Source organism: Calonectris borealis, unplaced genomic scaffold (genome assembly GCF_964195595.1).
Source record: "Calonectris borealis unplaced genomic scaffold, bCalBor7.hap1.2 HAP1_SCAFFOLD_44, whole genome shotgun sequence".
NCBI classification, from domain to species: Eukaryota; Metazoa; Chordata; class Aves; order Procellariiformes; family Procellariidae; genus Calonectris; species Calonectris borealis.
The window spans coordinates 1,474,128-1,494,192 of record NW_027441456.1 but is presented as its reverse complement, the minus strand read 5'-3'; the positions used below and the strand labels follow the sequence as shown (position 1 = coordinate 1,494,192).

General features: G+C 50.4%; 1 pseudogene; it reads left to right on the top strand.

The window, feature by feature from the left end:
- Window positions 1-9,512: 9,512 nt before the first annotated feature.
- On the top strand, window positions 9,513-10,589 carry LOC142076352 (olfactory receptor 14A16-like; annotated as a pseudogene).
- The last annotated feature ends 9,476 nt before the right edge of the window (window positions 10,590-20,065 follow it).

Sequence of the window (20,065 nt, the reverse complement as noted above, 5' to 3'; positions counted from 1 at the left end):
CTGAGGGGAGACCTTATCACTCTCTATAACTACCTGACAGGAGGTTGTAGCGAGGTGGGTGTCGGTTTCCTTTCCCAGGTAACAAGTGATAGGATGAGAGGAAACAGCCTCAAGTTGCACCAGGGGAGGTTTAGATTGGATATTAGGAAAAATTTTTTCACCGAAAGAGTGGTCAAGCCTTGGAACAGGCTGCCAGGGAAGTGGTTGAGTCACCATCCCTGGAGGTATTTAAAAGACATGTAGATGTGGCACTTAGAGACATGGTTTAGTAGTAGACTTGGCAATGTTAGGTTAACGGTTGGATTCGATGATCTTAAAGGTCTTTTCCAACCTAAATGATTCTATGATTCTGTAATTCAATGAATAAGGTTAATCGAGATGAATCCCATCTTGAGTTTGCAGAAGACTGAAACGAGCACAAGGCTATGTCATCCTTAATTAATTCACAGTCTGAAGTAGAGTTGTCTAGAAACAGGTGAAGATTTTGATATGAAGAACATGCAACGCTTTCAGGTCCTGAGTTGGAGCAAGTCTAATTCCTCAACCAATTTTTTTAGAAATAGCTGCAAAAGTTCACAAAATACATATTTTAAGGCAGGGGAAAAAAAAAAATCCAAAACTCCCCTTGCCATGTTTCAGATTTGAAGGGGCTCTGACAGCACTAAATCTGAGTCTAAAAAACTCCAGGCAGACCTTCAGTCCCCTAATACACAACACGGCAGGTTATGGGACATGCAGGCTGGGGATCACGCCATAAGGAGAACCCTCTCCCAAGCTGTGATGTGATCATCCCCGTATGTCAGACTCTGTGACCTGGAAATTAATCACAAACATTAGTTGTGTCTGCATCACAAGGGTGGCACGTGTGGTGCTGAGACCAGACCCAATCTGAACCAGCACCGTGCAATCCCCCAAACACAGAATGACCCAAAATCTCAGCTAGGCTTTTAGTTTTGATTCTCTAGTGAGCTGAGTGCTAGGCAATTCCCTAGGATAATTCACCCTATTCAAACTGTGCTTCTAAATGGATGGATTGAATAATAACCATTGGATTTTTTTTTAGAAGCTTGCACATGAAGTATCAGGGCTCCTCCTGTGTTTCCACTGAAACCCTACAAAAATGTTGAAGAAAACAGAGAAGAACTACTCATCAAGAGCTATGTCATTACCCAGGGCAAAGGGAAACCAAACACTGAGCATCAGCTTCTTGTGGTATTGGAGGATTTCAGATATGTTCCTTCTTTTGAGTATGATCTCTAGACTCTGTTGCAAGAGACAGAGGAAAAAATCATCTTTCAGGAAAAAGCAGTAAAAGATATCCCTTCTCAATTGTATTTAGGATTTTTTGGCTTCCTCTCTATCTGCACATGAAAATCACATAACATAACCTTAATACTGATAGCTACACTTCCAGCTAAGCACCATGTTTAATGTCACTTTAAAAGCACTCCATTAAGAACTACAAAATTCTACATCATCATTTGCCTGGGCTTTTTAGACTTGTACCTTCATGAAAAGATAATTGAGTCCCAGAATATCAACACAGGAGAGATGACGCATTCCACTCCCAAAGCACTTTTCTGGTCTTCTTTTGACTGCTAGTTTCTGAGAGATTGGGAAACAACGTCTCTAAAGCCTAGCAGGAGAGTGAAAAAGGAAAGAAGTGACTTATTAATCAAATAGGAGTTATTCTTCTCTGGGGCATGTGGGCATGATGGTATGGCAGCATTTGTGTAGGTCTCACTATGACTGGCTTTGTCAGGATTAGTCCAGCTATGTGTATGACTCTAGTATGTGTAGTTAGCCTTCAGAAATTCAGGACCCAGTGATGCCAGAATCACATCTGCTTGGTGACCCAGTGAATATGAGCCATCACCTATTTTCATAAGCCGCTCTCATGAGCTCAGTGTAATCTTTCCTTAGCTACCATCACGGAATTCAGTCATGATCCAGCCTCTTGGGGCTGTTTCATCCTCTGTCAAGTATGGTGTCTTTCTCATACTTCAAACCCCAACATGAACCACGACTTAGTGGATTGGAGCTAGGTGTGAGAATGAGCTCCAGCATGGGGCTAGCATGATGAAGCAGGTAAGTTCAAAGACCAAAGAACAGAGAATGACTCTGTGATTAGTAAAATGTTGGGTAGGATTTGGTTTGAACATATGCAATGTATAGATGCAATGGAGTAATTTCTGTTTCCTTTGTAGCCACTGGAGGATGTCTTTATCTAAAACTCAGATTTCTTAGACTCATCCCTTCATACTTTTCTGAAACAAATGGACACTTCCATTGGAGAAAATCTTGTCCTTGGAGATACTCTCTACTGGAAGGGGTTATTTGTGCTTTTAAGCTGTGGAAGCAGAATAAAAATACCTGAAGTGTTGTATAGCTCAAATATTAGGAATACAAGGATATATCATGCACAGACAAATATTTTTCATCTGCAGAAAGAAAAAGACTGTTCATGATTTCTTCACTTGGGTTCACATTCAGAAAGAGCATGGAGAGAAATCTCATGTTTGAGAAGTGTGCATGGGAAAGTAAAAAAAGACTGTGTCATGTGACTATGCTGTTTGTCTGAAAAATGGATGACTGAATCTGACCAGGGTAGCCTTACACCACTTTAAAGCCAACAGCACAGATAACTCCTTCCAGAGGAGATAATTTCCAGCAAGATGATTTTCTCCAATGGAACTGTCCATTTGTTCATCTAGTTCAGCCTGGAGATTAAAATGGCCTTGGAGTCACATGTTGATGACTTTTTTTAAATCATTTTTATATTTGATTTTTATCAAATTCAATATCGTGAATTTGATTTGCGACTGAGATTAATATTTTTCTAGGTGTTACATAGAATCACCCAGAAAGACACAGGAGGGTGACCTAGCAGACAGTTTCCTCACATAGCAGATAGCAACCTGTCCAAGGCAGGTGAGATAAATCTGACTGGGATGATGGGTTTGCTCCTGGAGTCACACCGAGAAATGTCAGGGGGCTGTGAGGTCTGTGCATCTGAGCTGGCCTCATGCGTTCCTCATACACACAGGGGTGATCAGAGGATCTCTTTCCATTCCAAGTCCCCGATTCCTCCCCTCCGCTCCCCCTCAAAGACACATTGGCTTTGTTCCTTCCTTTCAGGACCTTCATTCATCTCCCTGGCTTGGGCTTTTTTTTGCGCTGGCCATGTATGTCGTGAGGAGCAGGGCTCTGCCCATTGGTTCCTGAGGAGTCAGCCCTGCTCTTCAGCAGTTGGCACCTGGGAACGGGCATGACAGCTTCTGAAATTCACCATTTTCGTCATCTGTAATCCACTTTTAATGAAGAAGGGTTGCTCAGAGTCCTCCAGCAGGAGAACCCCAGGGAATCTCCTGGACATGCTAGAACTGCAGTGACCTGAGCAGAGCTAGCTTGCTCGCCAGCACCACAGACTGCATTGTCCAGAGCCCCACAGGTTAAGCTGGGCCGAGGGGCTTTGCTCCCATGGACACAGCTGCAGTGTTGGTGTGTGAGCTGCACCTGAACCCTCTATGTCCCCAGAGAGTCCGAGGGTAAAAACAAGGTCAGCATGGACAGGACAGAAAGGTGGAAAAATGCCCTAATGCTCCTGCTGAAGGAGGACAGCGACACACAGAAAGCACTTGGGAGTTTCTCCTTTTTGGAGTTCAGCTGCTGAGGAGGCAACTCAGCCCAAGACTCCACAGTCTTGATGGCAGAAGCTCAGCTGGTCAGGAGAGGAGACCAGGGTTTTTCCCAGGGGAAGGCATCTGCAGTGCAAGGGATGGCAGGGAAGAGCCCAGATTCCCCTGCCGCGGCATTTCTGGTGGCAGTTCAGTCTCAATCCCTCCCCATGTCTCTGCTGCCTGGAGCTGTCCCTGCCAGGAGCTGTTTCTCTGTCCCCACATCTCCTCCTTGTCACTGCTCACAGACCCCATTCCACCCTCTGTATGATCAGCTCTGCCCTGATGAAAACTCCTGGCCGCAGGGTACTGCCCAAGGGTATTTCTGTGTTGGCAACTCCTAAGGATCAGGTCAGCTAAACCCTGAAGAGACCACGAAGGTGGTGATGGTGCTTTCTGCAGGCTGAGGTGCATGAAAGGACTTTATCAGGTTCCTTGAAGAGCTATTGATTAATGCTGTAATGCTGGAGAAGTCTCAGTCTCTTGTCCAAACCTGACAGGTCCATTACCATTTCCCCCACAAACACAGCAGGAAATGGAAAGTACAGATCCTGCAAAGCACCTTTCCTTCCAAGTAGACTCTGCCTTGATGTTCTTCTTGAAAAGTGCCCTTGGAAATGTCCTGGGATGATCTGGAGCTGTGAGCAGCCCTGACCCACTCAGCACCCTCTTGATAGCAGAGAGATCCTGCCCTGCTGGGGGTCGCTCCTTCCACCCACAGCTTCTCCCCACAGCACTGTGGGGAGCTCCCTGGGCAGGCTGAGTGCTGACCCTACAGGTGGCAGAGTCCCTGCCCCAGCAAACAGCCCCCTGGGCAGCAGGGACCCTGCTCTGAAGGACAGCCCTGGGCACCCCTGGCTGCACACCTGCATTCACACCTCTGCAGCCATTCCCGGGAGTAGGCAGCCACCATGTCCTGTCCCTCTGACAGTGCAGTGAGGAATCCCTGCTCTGGAGCACATCCTCCTCCTCTGCACTAGAGAAACGGTGAGATTTGTACTTGCAGCTGTGGGATGTTCCAATTTTAGGAGAGCCCTCCAAGAACTGCAGCTGCCTTGCTCTGCACCCAGACATACCCTGTTAAGCACTGTGAAGACTTGTCTTGCAGTGAGCTCTGAGCATCCTCCCACTCCCAACTGCCTTTAACGTCTCTCCACCTTGCTCCTTTTCCCTAGGCACCTGCAGTGCCCTTAGCCCTGCTGCGCTTTGCAGAGGAGCTGCTCCTGGGCAGAGCTGTCTCTCTGCAGTGCTGTCCGTTTGCCGTGAGCTCTCTCCATCCCAGGAGCCCAACTCAGCTCAGCAGCAGAGGACCAGCCCAAGGCAGCACTTTCTCTGCTCCCTCTGAGCTCCAGGGGAACCTGCTGGGAAACAGGCTGAAGGAATCACTGATGTTCCCTCCCTCATCTGGGGAGAGACGCTTCTTTCTAGCAGTGTCATTACTCCTATTAGAAAAAGAGTTGAGCATGAGAACCACTTTTTTTGTCCCATATTAGGCAGGACACCAGGAAGGTGACAGGCAAGGATCTAATTTTTCCAAGCTGGGGCGATGTGTTCAGTTGAGTGAATTTAGTCATTTCATTTTGGGTTTGTAGTCCCTGAGGTAGGGAGAGGTTAAAGGCAGTCTGGGATGAGAGGATGTTGAGAGCTCACTGCAGGAGAAATCTTCACAGCCCTCTACATGGTAAGTCTCTGGGCGTAGGGCAAAGCAGATGAATGTACCAGAGGGGTCTTCCAATGTTGGTAAATGTCACAACTTATAGGACCTTTCAGAATTGCTCTCCTGACTTCTGGTGTGGAGAAGGATGACATGCTCCATAGCAGGGCTTCCCTGCTGTACCGTCAGAGGGACAGGGCATGACGGCTGCCTTCTCCTGGGGATGGCTGCAGGGTTTTGAAGCTGGTTGTGCACCCATGGGGCTGTGTGCCGGGACAGGGACTCTGCTGCCAGCCAGGGTCAGCACTCAGCCTCCCTGGGGAGCTCTCCATGGCGCTGTGGGGAGGAGTTGAGTGGAAGGAGCAACCCCTGGCAGAACAGAGCAGGGCAGGGCAGGGTCTTTTTGCTGCCAAGAGCGTGCTGCGTGGGTCAGGGCTGCTCACAGCTCCAAATCACTCCCAGGACATTTCTGAGGGGACTTCTCAAGAGGAAAGTCAAGACTTGGGCTGCCTGTCTCAGTCTGTGCATTCCTGAGTCTGAGCTTTCATTTTTATGGTGTTCGGACAGGAGGGAATGGTGATGGATCTGTCATGTTCGGAACAAGACTCTGGGATTCATCCTTCTGCACTGTGAGATCCTTGCTCCAGCTCACCCAGCTTATGTTTCCAGAGGAGACTTTCCTAAAGGAAGGTCAATGAAGTTGCTACTTGATAAAAAACCTGCCTTTCTAAACCTCTGTTTTCAGTTTTCTGCTGTTTGAGTGGGAAAGGGGAAGTGAAAATGGAGCGGACTGAGACTCCTAAACCATCTCTGTGAGAGATCTATAGGTCTGCAGGGAACCTCATCAAGTCCCTCTCCCCTCCCTCACATATAGACAAACCAACCTCACCTTTCAAGCTTCACCAAGGCTGTTTCCACATGCCCTGCAGATTTGTCAAGTGCCAATGTGCCTCTGGGCAGTGCCCTGCTGCTGAGGGGTTTCTGCAGAGCAGAGCTGGTCACACAGGGGCTGGGATGGGGTTTGTGAGTCCTGGCATGGAGGAGACATGGGGACAGAGAAACAGTTACTGGCGGGAAGAGCTCCAGGCAGCAGAGACATGAGCAGGAAGGGGTGAAACTGCTAAGGGAAACCCTGTTGCAGTGGAGATATGGACACCTCCTGGCCATTCCCTGCAGTACAGGGAATTCTCTTCCCCGAGCAATCCCCCTCATTTGTCCTCTCCCACCCAGTACAGCCCTCGGCCCTCACGTCTGCAAGATCCTGGGCATGAGCTACCTCCTGGGCAGCCAGACCCCCAGAAGGAGAAATGTGCGTTTCTCCTGCCACGTGCCCATTTCCCGCTGCCCAGCAAAGGGTTGAGAGCAACCGCTCTGCGATGTTGCTGCCTGGGAGGTGGTGTGCAGCTGGTCAAGCTGAAATCTTTTCTGTTTGCCTGTCTGTCTCACCTCTACCCTCGCCTGGCAATACAATCATGGTATTTTTCCTTTTCATTCCACCTCATCGTGTTGCTCTTACTCTGAGGCTCTCGGGTATGTCAGTGTGTGGGGGTGGGGGCGTGGGGTTAGCTGAAGTTCAGACACTGACCCTGAGGGTCCTGCAGAGGTGCCCAAGACCCCTCCAAATGTGTGGGGTTCTGGGCAGCGCAGTCAGTGGGTCTCCCTTCACCAGTCCTGATCTTTAGGGCACTTCACTATCTCCCTAAGGTGTCCTTATAGGCATGATGCTGCTGACCAGAAGGGAACATAGAATCTCTCTCACCGGATCTTTGAGATATCCAAGAACCATTTTGAGAAGCTGTGGAGACGCTAAGGCTGTGAAGAACCTGCTGGGAAGCTTCATATGTATGCAGCTGATATGAACCCTGCTTGTCCTTGGCTAGCACAAAGGGTTGAGACTTCCTTCAGGTGTTGGCACCCACATTGTGAAGTCCTTGGTCTCCTCATTGGAATCAGGAGCCACCTCCTGCCCCACCAGAGCAGGTTCATTTTCCTGTCTACAGGATGCTGCATGGGTGAGGGCTGCTCCCAGCTCCAGTTCACCCGTGTCCTGAGAAGATCTTTCAAGATGATGGAGAAGGCAGACTACACTAGTGGGCAGGAGCCTTCCAGAGGCTGTACTTTCAGTTTCCTAATTGCTGCACGGGAAAAAGAGAAATACTTTTTTGTTGTTTGTAAAGGAGACGGAGGCTGCAGACAGCTCCAACTTCACATTTCCAGTCTGTCAAGGGTGGGTCTGACCAGTTCCTGAGGTGCTGCAACCACAGAGATGCCCTGGGACAGTGCCATTCAACCAGGAGGTGCCTGCAGAGCAGAGCTGAGTGTCTGGTGTGTGGGATGGGGTCTGTGAGCACTGGCAGGAAAGAGACGTGGGGGTAGAGAAACAGCTCCCAGGTACGACTCCGGGCAGCAGAGATGTGGTCAGAGTGAGAGGGACCTGCTAAGAGCAATGGTATGCTGGGGCAGGTGAGAGCACCACTTTGTCCTCTCTAATGCAGATGCCTTTCCCTTGAGCAAGCCCCCCTTGTCTCTCCTCTCCCACCCTGAAAAGCTCTTTACCCTCACGACCATGGGATCTAGGGCAGGAGTCACTTCTTTGGCAGCTAGACCCCAGTATTGGAGATGTGCTTTTCTCCTGCCGCGTGCCCATTTCCTGCAGCCCAACAAAGGGGCTGAGTGTAATCTCCCTGTGTGGTCGCCACCTAGGAGGTGATGTGCACAGCTGGGTAAGGTGAACACGTTCCTCAGTACCTGGCTTTGTCTCTTCCCTTTCCTCCCTTAGGAAGAAGGATCACGGTATTGCTACGTGTTTCCCCACCCAACCATACCTGTCCTTGTGTGATAGTAGTTCTTCAAAGGTGTTTCAGACACCAGCCCTGAGGGTCCTGCCATGCAGGGGTCGGTGTGGGAGCAAGGTGTCCAAGTCCCCTTCTAGCCTGTGAGGCTCCGAGCATGCACTGTGTGACGGTGGGGAATGAGATGATTCTCCCTGGGGTATCCAGCCCAGGGGCCAGCTACCCTCCAGAAGGCCACAGCGCTCCCTTGTGATATTTATTTGTATCTGAATGTTGCAAAGATATGATGTAAAGGTGCAAAGGCCAGGGAGATGCTGCCAGGCAACTGTATGCAGGGAGCCTGAAGAAGTACCATGGCTCCTTGCAGGAATGTGAGTGCTGAGACCTCCCTCAGCTATCAGCACCCACATCACAGAGCCTCCACAGTCTAGTCATTGGTACCAGGAGGTGTGCCACCCTCTCTCCATCACCCTCTGCATGTGAGGGGCAAGAAAGAGAAAAGAGCTTAGAGATCTGCATTGGAAACCACAACCTCTCACCCTCTCAAAAGTCCAGACAGGTCATCTCTCCAGACTGCAGGGAGAGGTGCAGGGAGTCCTTCAGTCTCTGAGGACTCACTAGTGTATTCACCAGTGTTTATTCTGAGAGCAACGTAAAAGCCAAGGATTTTTACCCCTTCAAAAAACATGCTCCCGGTGCGATGGGAACATCTAAAACCTATGTAATTGTATCAGTATGCAATTACTGACTCTTTGTTGCAGCCCATCTTCTGAACAATGGGGTATGAAGATACTGAGCAGCCTTTCTGCGTGATGGGTGCGCTCCACCTAGGGGAGGTGTTCATAATGATAGTGCTGTTTCCTCACCCTCCACCCCCCTCACTCATATTATTATGCCTGGAGATGCAGTACAGGTGACAGACTGAGGTGAGAACAGAGTCTTTCTCCGTGGTTACTGACTCTTGGCTGTGCAAAAGGATGAAGGTGAAGGAGATGAATCCCTCACAGGGATCTTGCCTCTCAGGGGCAGATGGCCACAGGTGCCAATGTCATTTCTCACTATGGGGCTTGGAGAGTATTCCCACATGGTCATTGCTACAAATCCTCTTCTCTCAGTTCAGGGCGTCTATCCACAGGAACCATCCCCAAGCCATGGGGCTGTTTGCAGCCTCCAGGTGTCCACTTCTGTAAAGCAGGGCTGACTCCTAGGAGTTAGGGCACTCACCCAACACAGAGCAGAGCTCAAGGCAGGGAGATGAAAATGCCTTATCCTGAGAAGGAGAGACTCAATGTGTGTGCAGGGTGCGTATGAGAAATGGAGAGGGTTTTGCTCAGAGACCCTGTCCTGACTTGTCTGTCTCTTTTCCTTCTTGGACAGACCTCCATGCCCATGTCCAATGGCAGCTCCATCACTGAGTTCCTTCTCCTGGCATTCGCAGAAATGCAGGAGCTGCAGCTCTTGCACTTCTGGCTCTTCCTGGGCATCTACCTGGCTGCCCTCCTGGGAAATGGCCTCATCATCACTGCTGTAGCCTGCGACCACCATCTGCACACCCCCATGTACTTCTTCCTCATCAGCCTTTCTCTCCTGGACATGGGTTTCATCTCCACCACTCTCCCAAAGTCCACGGCCAATTTCCTACTCAGGATGTGCTGCACAGATCTTTTTCTTTCTCTTCTTGATTGTAGGGGAGCACTGCCTTCTCACAGTCATGGACTACAACTGCTACATGGCCATCTGTCAACCCCTGCCCTATGAGACAGCAGAGCTTGTGTCAGCATGGCAGAAGCTGCCTGGAACAGTGGGTTTCTCAATGCTGTGCTGCACACTGCCAATACATTTTCACTACCACTCTGCCGAGGCAATGCTGTGGACCAGTTCTTCTGTGAAATCCCCCTGATCCTCAGGCTCTCCTGCTCAGACTCCTGCCTCAGGGAAATTGGGGTTATTGTCGTTAGGGTCTTTTTGATTTGGAGTGTTTTGTTTTGATTGTGGTGTCCTAAGTGCAGATCTTCAGGGCCTTGCTGAGGATCCCCTCTGAGCAGGGACGGCACAAAGCCTTTTCCATATGCTTTTCTCACCTGGCCGTGGTCTCCCTCTTTTCCAGCACTGCAATATTTGCCTACCTGAAGCCCCCTTCCATCTCCTCCTCATCCCTGGATCTGGTGGTTGCAGTTCCGTACTCAGTGGTGCCTCCAGCAGTGAACCCCCTCATCTACAGCATGAGGAACAAGGAGCTCAAGAATGTCATTAAGAAAGCGATTGCATGGATGTTTTTCAATACTGATAAACTTCCAATCTCTCTTCACAAATGACTCCCAAAGTATCACATACCAGGCCCATGCTTTTGGGGTTTTTTTGGTTGCTTTTTCTTTGTTTTTGTTTTGTTTTTAATTGTCATTATTGATAATATTATTTGTGGGTTTTATGTTCCTAGACAAATATTTGGATTTCCTCCACTTCATCTGAAGCGTGAACCTACTCTATCTCACCTGGAGCCCATATAGAAATGTGTCTAACACTGAGTCAGAGCTGACTCCCTCCTAGCGTCTCAGTAATAAAAAGGGATCTCCCCCGTGCACTGCTTGATGGCTGGGCTTCTCTTCATAACTTGGCGTCAGGAACAGATCCAAGGAATTGCACACCAAAAGGGCCCTTTGCTTTCTGGGTTCAGGGACAAAAAGCTCATTGTCATGTTGTGACCTCTTAGAGATGGAGGTTGGATTTAACATTCACCTACTGGTGTCTAGTGACAATGGAGATGGTGAATGCTCACTGAAGTACATACCCAGGTCTCTCCCACATGGGACATGGCAGGCGATGTCCTTCAGGAGAGGAATCTGGAGCCACCTGGAGAGCCTGGGGGATCTCCATGGACAGTGTGTGCCTAGGGTGGGAAGAGAGAGTGAGGGAGTGTCCAAGTAAGAATCACCCAAAGGTGAAGTGTTAAGTGCCCAGAGCACTGCAGCACTCTGCAGTCAGCCCTGCCATGGGGCTAGGGGAGGTGGGAAGAGCTGGGGAGAGGTTGGGCTCGGCTGGAGTGTGCTCAGGAGAGAAAAATACCGGTGTAGAGCTAAGCTGTGTGAGTGTGCAGGGTGGGGGCACACAGCAGGGTGCTCACAGTGACATGGTGAAGGAAGCAAGGCACCGTAGGGGTCCCCGCTGGGGACCTCGACAGCCCAGGGAAGCTGCCCTGGGGAAATTGTACCAAACCAGTCCCACACACTGGTCATTTCCATCATTTCCATCTCTGGCCATACATCCTAGCCCTGAGGAGGTGACCTTTGCTGCATGGTCACCTCTGTCCTCCTTCAGGGCTCAGTGATACCCAACTCAACCATCATTATTAATAAAAAGGAAACTGGTTTCCTACTGACACTCATTCCACGCCAAGTCCCACAGCTGATCTCTCAGCCAAGCCTGTTCTCAGACAGCTCCAGCTAGAGCGGTTGCTCATGGCCTTGTCTCTACAAATTTTGAAAAGCTCCATTGACTGAGATCCCACCAACTGGCCTGGGTCCTTGCTCCAGTCGTTGGCTCTGAGGCATTTCACAAAAAGCCAGGTCTCTCAGCCTCTCCTTGTACATAACATGCTCCAGGCCCCAATCATCTTCCTGGCCTCTGCAGGACTCGCTCCAGTTGGTCTGGATCTTTTTTGTGCTGGGGAGCCCCCTACTTGATAAAGCAGTCCTGATGCTGTCCTGTAGTGGGTTAACTTTGGTCAGCAGCCAGGCACCCACCTGGCTGCTCACCCACTCTCTGTGCTCAAAGGGACAGGGGGAGCAAATAAGACAAAAAAAGCTCATAAGCTTCTGATAAAGAAAGGGAGTTCACTTACCAATTGCTATCATGGGCAAAGAAGAGTTGACTTGGGGAAGATCAATTTAATTTATTGCCAATTAAGAAAGATTTGGATAGTTAGAAACTATGACAGACATATTAAAGACCATTCCCCCACACCACTCCTTTTTCCCAGGCTCAAATTATTCCATCATTCCTAACTCTTCTTCCCACCCCAACCTGAAGAGGAGTAGTGGGGATGGTGAATGGGGGATTACGGTCAGTATGTAACATCCCTGCCGTTCCATCCTTTTCACAATTTCCTCTGGTCCAGCGTGGGTCCTACGGTATTTGTGTTCAGGGTTATGTGTTGTTCATTTCTTTCAGTCTTCCTTTTCTCCTTTAAACTCAAAGAATCACAGAATCATTGAGGTTGGAAGGGACCTCCGGAGATCATCTAGTCATCCCCCCAGGCAGGGTCAGTGACAACAAATTGCTCAGGATCTTGTCTAAGCGGGTTTGGAATATCTCCATGGATGGAGACTCCACCACCTCTCTGGGCAACCTGTTCCAGTGTTTGACCACTCTCACATTCAAAAGGTGTTTTCTTGGGTTCAGATGGAATTTAATGTATTTTTAGCTGTGTCCATCCCCCCTTGTCTTGTCACTGGAAACTACTGAGAAGACTTTGGCTCCCTCGTCTTCATGCCCTCCCAGGTATTTATACACATAAATAACCCCTCCTATTAGCCTTTTCTTCTCCAGACTGAACAGTCCCAGATCTCTCAGCCTTTCCTCCTATGAAAGATGTTACAGTCCCTTAAACCATCTTTGTGGTCCTTTGATGGACTTGCTTTAGTAGGTCAAATAACTTTCTTGTACTGGGGAGCCCAGCACTGGACACAGCACTCCAGATATGGCCTCACCAGTGCTGAGGAGAAGGCCAGGGTCACCTCCCTCAATATGTCAGTAATGCTTTTCCTAATGCAGCCCAGGAGGTTGTTAGCCTTTGCTGTGGGGGTGCATTGATGGCTCATGCTCAGCTTGTTGTCCTCTGGGACCCCAAGTTTCTTCTCTGCAGAGCTGCTGTCTAGCCAGTCAGCCCCCAGCATGATGTCCACAGTATAATTGGAACACAGGCTGTCCTCCCCAGAGACTTTCTCAGCAGCAGCCACTTGTCCTTCTTGGAGATCGGCTTCACCTCTGTCACAGTCCCCATGGTGCTGCAGAGTCACGGGGGACAGCAAACCCCTCTCCTGCCAGGGCTGCACAGCCCAGGCTTGTTTCTCCCTGGCCTTGGGGACTGCAGCTTTTGCTCTTTTGGTGGGAACCTCATTCATCATTATATTGCCACCTGCCGTCCACTCCAGCATGCCTCTGCTGTGAAGCAAAGCTTTTCCACACAAGGGGTCCAATCTCTTGGTACCAGCTTTCCACGTGACAAATCTACCCTTGGTCCTGATGCCACATCTGAGGTGCTGCAGCCCAAATGGGCACCAAAGCCCACAGCCTTGGGGCACAGACAGCAGGAGCCCTGTATACCATGACAAAGCTGTGATATCAGTGGAATAAGAAGTGGGGAAGGACAGCTCACACAGCTTTTGTGGTGGATAGAGATACAGCATCTTTAGCAGAGACCAACAGGGAAGACAAGGAGGGCAGGATGCCCTGTGTGGTGACAGGGCAGCACAGATATATGGAGCTTCTCTATAGGGCAGGCAACAGGTGGGAACTTCTGTGTGGGGGTGTGACTGTTCACTCAACTCCTGCTTAGATCTTGGCTAACCCAGCTCATGCTAAGGTCTGATGTATGCTGGGAGCAATGCCATTAGGTCAAAGCTAGAGCACCACATAGGCAGGACGGGTGGCCAGAAAGAGCTAAAGGGCCAATTACGCAGCCATTATCACCTGCAAATTGCTGTCAGCCATTATCTTTTGTCTGGCAGTTTCCTCAGAATCCACTAACTTACAGAAATGTTAGAGACCAAACCTCCAAGCTGGAGGGTAGAAAATATCAGCTTACCCCAAAAAGTTTTTGAAGGGAACCCAACGGCAGCTGGACTGCTGAGGCTTTCACGCTTCCTGGTGTGATACAGGGGACGCCCGCACTGCGACAGAGAAGGAAGGACGAGCACTCTTACAGTCAGCTAGGTAACTAATTCTTTTCTTTTTGCTCATAGGTGCATGATATTAAGAGTTAGGGGTTATAAGTTATGAAACCTTATGGTTTCATAAGTGAATGGTGAATAAGTGAATTCACGTGATAGATTAGTCTGATTAAAAGGGGATTGAGCCACTGTTTGTCGTGTTTGTTTATTGTATTCTCTGTGAAATAAAGTTTAAATCACAGAGTACATCGACTTGTAAATTTGAGAGATCCAAACACACCATGACAGTGAGTCAAAGGAGAGGCCAGAAAGGATGACACTGTGGTAGGTGTTCAGCTTGGTTTGAACCCAGCCAGAAGCTAAGCACCCACAGAGTCATTTTCTCACTCTCCCCAACCCTCCTCACCCCCAGCAGGATGGGGGAGAGAATCAGAAGTGCAAAAGAGAGAAAACTCATGGGTCAAGACAAAGACAGTTTAATAGGTGAAGCAAAAGCTCTGCATGCAAGCAAAGCAAAATGAGGAATTCAGGCACTACATCCCACCGGCAAGATGTTTAGCCATTTCCAGGAAAGCAGGGCTTCATCACATGTATCAGTTACTTGGGAAGACAAATGCCATGATGTCCTAGTTTCGGCTGGGATAGGGTTAAATTTCTTCCTAGTGCTGTGTTTTGGATTTAGTATGAGGAGAATGTTGATAACACACTGATGTTTTCAGTTGTTGCTAAGTGCCCTCCTAGTCCAAGGACAGCTCCCGTGCCTACTGACTGAGCTAGGTACACAAGATGGGAGGGAACATAATCAGGACAGCCAGCCCAGCTGGCCAATGGGGTATTCCATACCATGTGACGTCATGCTCAGTATATGAACGGTAGGCGTGATCCAGGAAGTACCGATCACTACTTGGTTATCGGTCAGTGCGGGTGGTGAGCAATTGCATTGTGCATCACTCATTTTGTATATTCTATCATTATTTATTATCATTATTCTCCCTTTTCTGTTCTATTAAACTGTCTTTATCTCAACCCACGAGTTTTTCTCACTCTTACCCTTCCGATTCTCTCCCTGTCCCACTGGGGGGGCGGGGGGAGTGAGTGAGTGGCTGCGTGGTATTTGGCTGCCTGGTATTTGGCTGCCTGTCAGGTTAAACCACGACAGTCCTTTTTGGCGCCCAACGTGGGGCTCGAAGGGTTGAGATAACGATAGATCTGACCAAAGTGTGTTAAGGCAAAATTGTTATAAGCATCCATTATATTGATTGGTCACAATGTTGATGTATTGGCTGTCAAAGTTGTGGGGCTGGCTCTCAATGTTGGGTCATGTAATACCTTGCTTGCAGTATATGTTCCCGTTTGTGCTGTTTATCATTATTCGGAACTGGGCCAAGATTATCATTTTGTTGCTGTTTTATGAGGTGATAAAATCATTGGTCATAAGTCTAATCTGGTATCTGTACTCGGCACTGCCGTCATTTCTGTACCTCGGGAACCACCTCTTAGAAATTATTGGTAATTGCACTTGTTTCTCCTCGGAGGATGAATTTAAGGGGGAGACGGGATGGGACACTCTCTCCCACTTGTTCATCTTCCCTTCCATATCGTCAGAAACTCCTTTTTCTTCTATCCTCTTCACAAAGATGTCCACAATATTCCCTGAGAATTTTGAATATCCTTGGGATGCTCAAACAAGCATGTTCATATTGCTGTGTCTCCTGAATGTGGTTCAGGCCTTGTTTCGGGTTAAACAACTCTTCAGGAATACTGTCCAGAGATCAACCCTCAGGAACAAGAAAAGAGGGAGGGCAAGCAGCGGTGCCTCATCGGGGCGGGCGGAGCGGCGAGTCTCGGGGGCGGCTACAGACACGGTGGCTACTCAAAACCCCACGACAGGCACTGCGGCTACTCCAACCCCCATGACAACCCCTGTGGCTACTCAAACCCCGGCAACAGTCACCGTAGCTTCTCCAACCCCTGCGACAAGCACTGCAGCCACTCAAGCTCCAGCAACAGGCACTACAATTACTCCAACCCCCATGACAAGCACTGCAGCTACCCAAACCCCAGCAACAGGCACTACAGCTGAACCAGAGGACCAACCCTTGCTGGTATCCGTTGCCCCTGTACAGAAGAGGAAATCTTGGAAGCGGAGATCAGGTCGTTTAGAAAGGGATGATGAAAGAGCAGGGACATCACGAGGAGAGGAGGAGGAAGAGGAAGAACTCATAAACGAGACGGAAACCACCCGATCCCTATCCCTGAGCGAGCTGCGAGATATGCGAAAAGATTTCAGCCGTCGTCCAGGCGAGCATATTGTTACCTGGCTGCTCCGATGCTGGGATAATGGGGCCAGTAGCCTGGAATTAGAGGGGAAGGAGGCCAAACAGCTGGGATCCCTTGCTAGGGAAGCGGGTATTGACAAAGCAATTGGAAAAGGGACACAGGTCCTCAGCCTCTGGAGGCGACTGCTGTCAGGCGTGAAGGAAAGGTATCCCTTCAAGGAAGATGTTATATATCACCTAGGCAAATGGACCACTATGGAGAGAGGTATCCAGTACCTGAGAGAACTAGGCGTGCTGGAGGTGGTTTATAGTGACCTGGACGATGCCCGAACACCCAAAGATCCAGATGACGTCCAGTGCACGCGACCCATGTGGCGGAAGTTGGTACGGAGCGCACCAGCATCGTATGCCAGTTCGTTGGCAGTACTGTGCTGGAAAGAGGAAGAAGCACCAACGGTGGATGAGGTGGTTAACAGACTTCGGGATTTCGAAGAAACTATCTCCTCCTCCCTTGTCTCGGCTGTAGAGAAACTATCCCGAGAGGTCCAGCAACTCAAAGACGATAGGTCCTATTCTCCACCTGTACGGACCAGTATCTCAGCCATTAGGAGTCAGCGTTCTTCTCCTCAAGAGAGAGGATATCGAAAGTACACACCACGGGGCACCCTGTGGTTTTACCTGCGTGACCACGGAGAGGACATGAGGCAGTGGGATGGAAAACCTACCTTCATCCTAAAGGCACGTGTACGTGAGTTGCAAGGAAAAACAATCACACAAGGGGGTTCTCTCAGGAAAAATGCTGCTCCAGTTTTCAGGAAAACCCTGTCTCACGACGGTCCAGTTTCCAGTGAACAGTTCCCCAGACAAAGTAGAAGGGCTGATCTTACTTTGGACTGTAATGAAGGAATTCTTGGTTCACGTTTGCAAGAAGTGAGAAGCGGATACTATGACCAGGACTAGAGGGGCCCTGCCTCCGGCCAGGTGGAGGAAAGGGACAACCGGGTTTACTGGACTGTGTGGATTCGATGGCCTGGCACATCAGAGCCACAGGAGTATAAGGCTCTCTGGTGCACAGTGTACCCTGATGCCATCAACCTATAAAGGGGCAGAAGCCATATGTATTTCTGGAGTGACAGGGGGATCCCATGAGTTAACTGTGTTGGAGGCCGAAGTGAGCCTGACCGGGAACGAGTGGCAGAAGCACCCCATTGTGACTGGCCCAGAGGCTCCGTGCATCCTTGGCATAGACTACCTCAGGAGAGGGTATTTCAAGGACCCAAAAGGGTACCGGTGGGCTTTTGGTAGAGCTGCCCTGGAGACGGAGGAAATCAAACAGCTGTCCACCTTACCCGGTCTCTCGGAGGACACTTCTGTTGTGGGGCTGCTGAAGGTTGAAGAACAGCAGGTACCAATCGCTACCACAACAGTGCACAAGTGGCAATATTGCATCAACCGAGACTCCCTGCTTCCCATTCATAAGCTGGTTCATCCACTGCAGAGCCAAGAAATGATCAGCAAGACTCGCTCACCCTTTAACAGTCCCATATGGCCAGTGCGAAAGTCTAATGGAGAGCGGAGTGGAGGCCACACTTTGCTTTCACTTGGAGGGGCGTCCAGTACACCTGGAACCGACTGCCCCAGGGGTGGAAACACAGCCCTACTATTCGCCATGGACTGATCCACACCGCACTGGAACAGGGTGAGGCTCCGGAACACCTGCAATACATTGATGACATCATTGTGTGGGGCAGCACAGCAGAAGAAGTTTTTGAGAAAGGGGAGAGAATAGTCCAAATCCTTCTGAAGGCCGGTTTTGCCATAAAACGAAGTAAGGTCAAGGGACCTGCACAGGAGATCCAGTTCTTAGGAATAAAATGGCAAGATGGACGTCGTCAGATCCCAATGGATGTGATCAACAAAACAACAGCCATGTCCCCACCAACTAGCAGAAAGGAAACACAAGCCTTCTTAGGCGTTGTGGGCTTTTGGACACTGCATATTCCACATTACAGTCAGATCGTAAGCCCTCTCTATCAAGTGACCCGGAAGACGAACGATTTCAAATGGGGCCCTGAGCAACGACAAGCCTTTGAACAAGTTAAACGGGAGATAGTCCGTGCAGTAGCCCTTGGGCCAGTCCGGGCAGGGCAAGATGTGAAGAATGTGCTCTACACCGCAGCCGGGGAGAATGGCCCTACCTGGAGCCTCTGGCAGAAAGCACCAGGGGACACTTGAGGTCGACCCTTAGGGTTTTGGAATTGGGGATACAGAGGATCCGAGGCCCGCTATACTCCAACTGGGAAGGAGATATTGGCAGCATATGAAGGGGTTCGAGCTGCTTCAGAAGTGGTTGGTACCGAAGCACAGCTCCTCCTGGCACCCCGACTGCCGGTGCTGGGCTGGATGTTCAAAGGGAGGGTCCCCTCTACACATCATGCAACCTGAAGTCCCAGGTAGCAGCCCCAGACTCTTCCAAGGTAGCTAGCTAAGGAGTTTTGTACATGTTCAAGGTAGGTCCATGTATTCTACCTCCCCGTGACTACTCCCAAGCAGCTCCCAGAGACTTTTGGCCGTCTCTGGAGACAACTGAAGTCCTGACTGTCAGCCCCAGACTCCTCCAAAGTAGCTCCCTGAGGAATTTTGTCGATGTAGGAGGCAGGTCCATAGCCGCTAGCTCCCCGGGACTCCTCCCATGCAGCTCTTTGATCATCTTCCTCCCTTGTTCAGTGGCTGTTGGAAGAGGGCTGTGATGCATGGGTGCGGGCTCTGCCCGGTGTTTCTGTCACTGGTGCAGCCAGGGCATGCTGGGGATCACGTGACTCAGGTACACACACACCCCCCACCCCCCCCAGAGGGGCAGCCACCAGCCTGAATGGCCCAAACCTCCCAGCGACCTGCAACTGTGTCACCCTGGAGGAACACTCATGACAGCTCCCTGTGACACCAAGCACCAGTGACCCTTTCTGCCTCCCCTGCGGGAGAGCGGCCTCTCGGCTGTGGTGCGATGCTCGTGCCCTGGGGCGGGAGGTTCGTGACCCAGCCCAGGCAGAGGAGTCCATCGGTCCTCGGGACACAAGGAGCTCGAGAAAGAGATGAATAAAAACACAACGGAGAAGTTGCAAAACAGTGTCGACTTCTTTAATTGTTCGCAACAGTCCTTCACCCCAACAGGGAAGAAGGCTTTTACAGACGGCCATGGCTCTGAGCTCAGCCCAACGTGGAGGAGCAGCGCCGTGGCCGGGTGTGGCAATGGCTGGTGGAGGCGGGTTGGTGCTCGTCCACTGGATGTGGAAGACTCGGGGGTCAAAGAAGCAGCTGCATGGAGCCATCTGCAGACCTGCATGGCTGAGGGGGAGCTGTGCCGGGCCGGGGTAACCCTCCAGGGGCACCCGCCGAGCCAGCCCCGATCATCGACGTCCCCCAGCTCTGTGCCTGGCACGTGGGGAGCTTGTGGCCGGGGCACTCCCCGTGGGCTGAGCTGCTGTGTCGGTGGGACAGGGTTGCAGATCAGGGAGGAGACTCGCTTATAGCAGGTGAAATGGGAGACATGGCCATATCTGCTGGGGATGCCATAACTGCTGGGGGTGCCTGGGGTGCCATCCGCGCCGCGGGTGCCCAGGCTGCCGGGAAGGGCTGCTCCTGCCCAGGCAGCGGCACAGGTTGGCTGAGCCAGAGAGAGACACAGGAGTAATGGTCAGTGCTCACCTCCGCTCCTTCCCCCAAGAGCGTCCCTGGGCTGCAGGGGTCAGGGTCGGTCCCTACCTTGGGGGTAGAA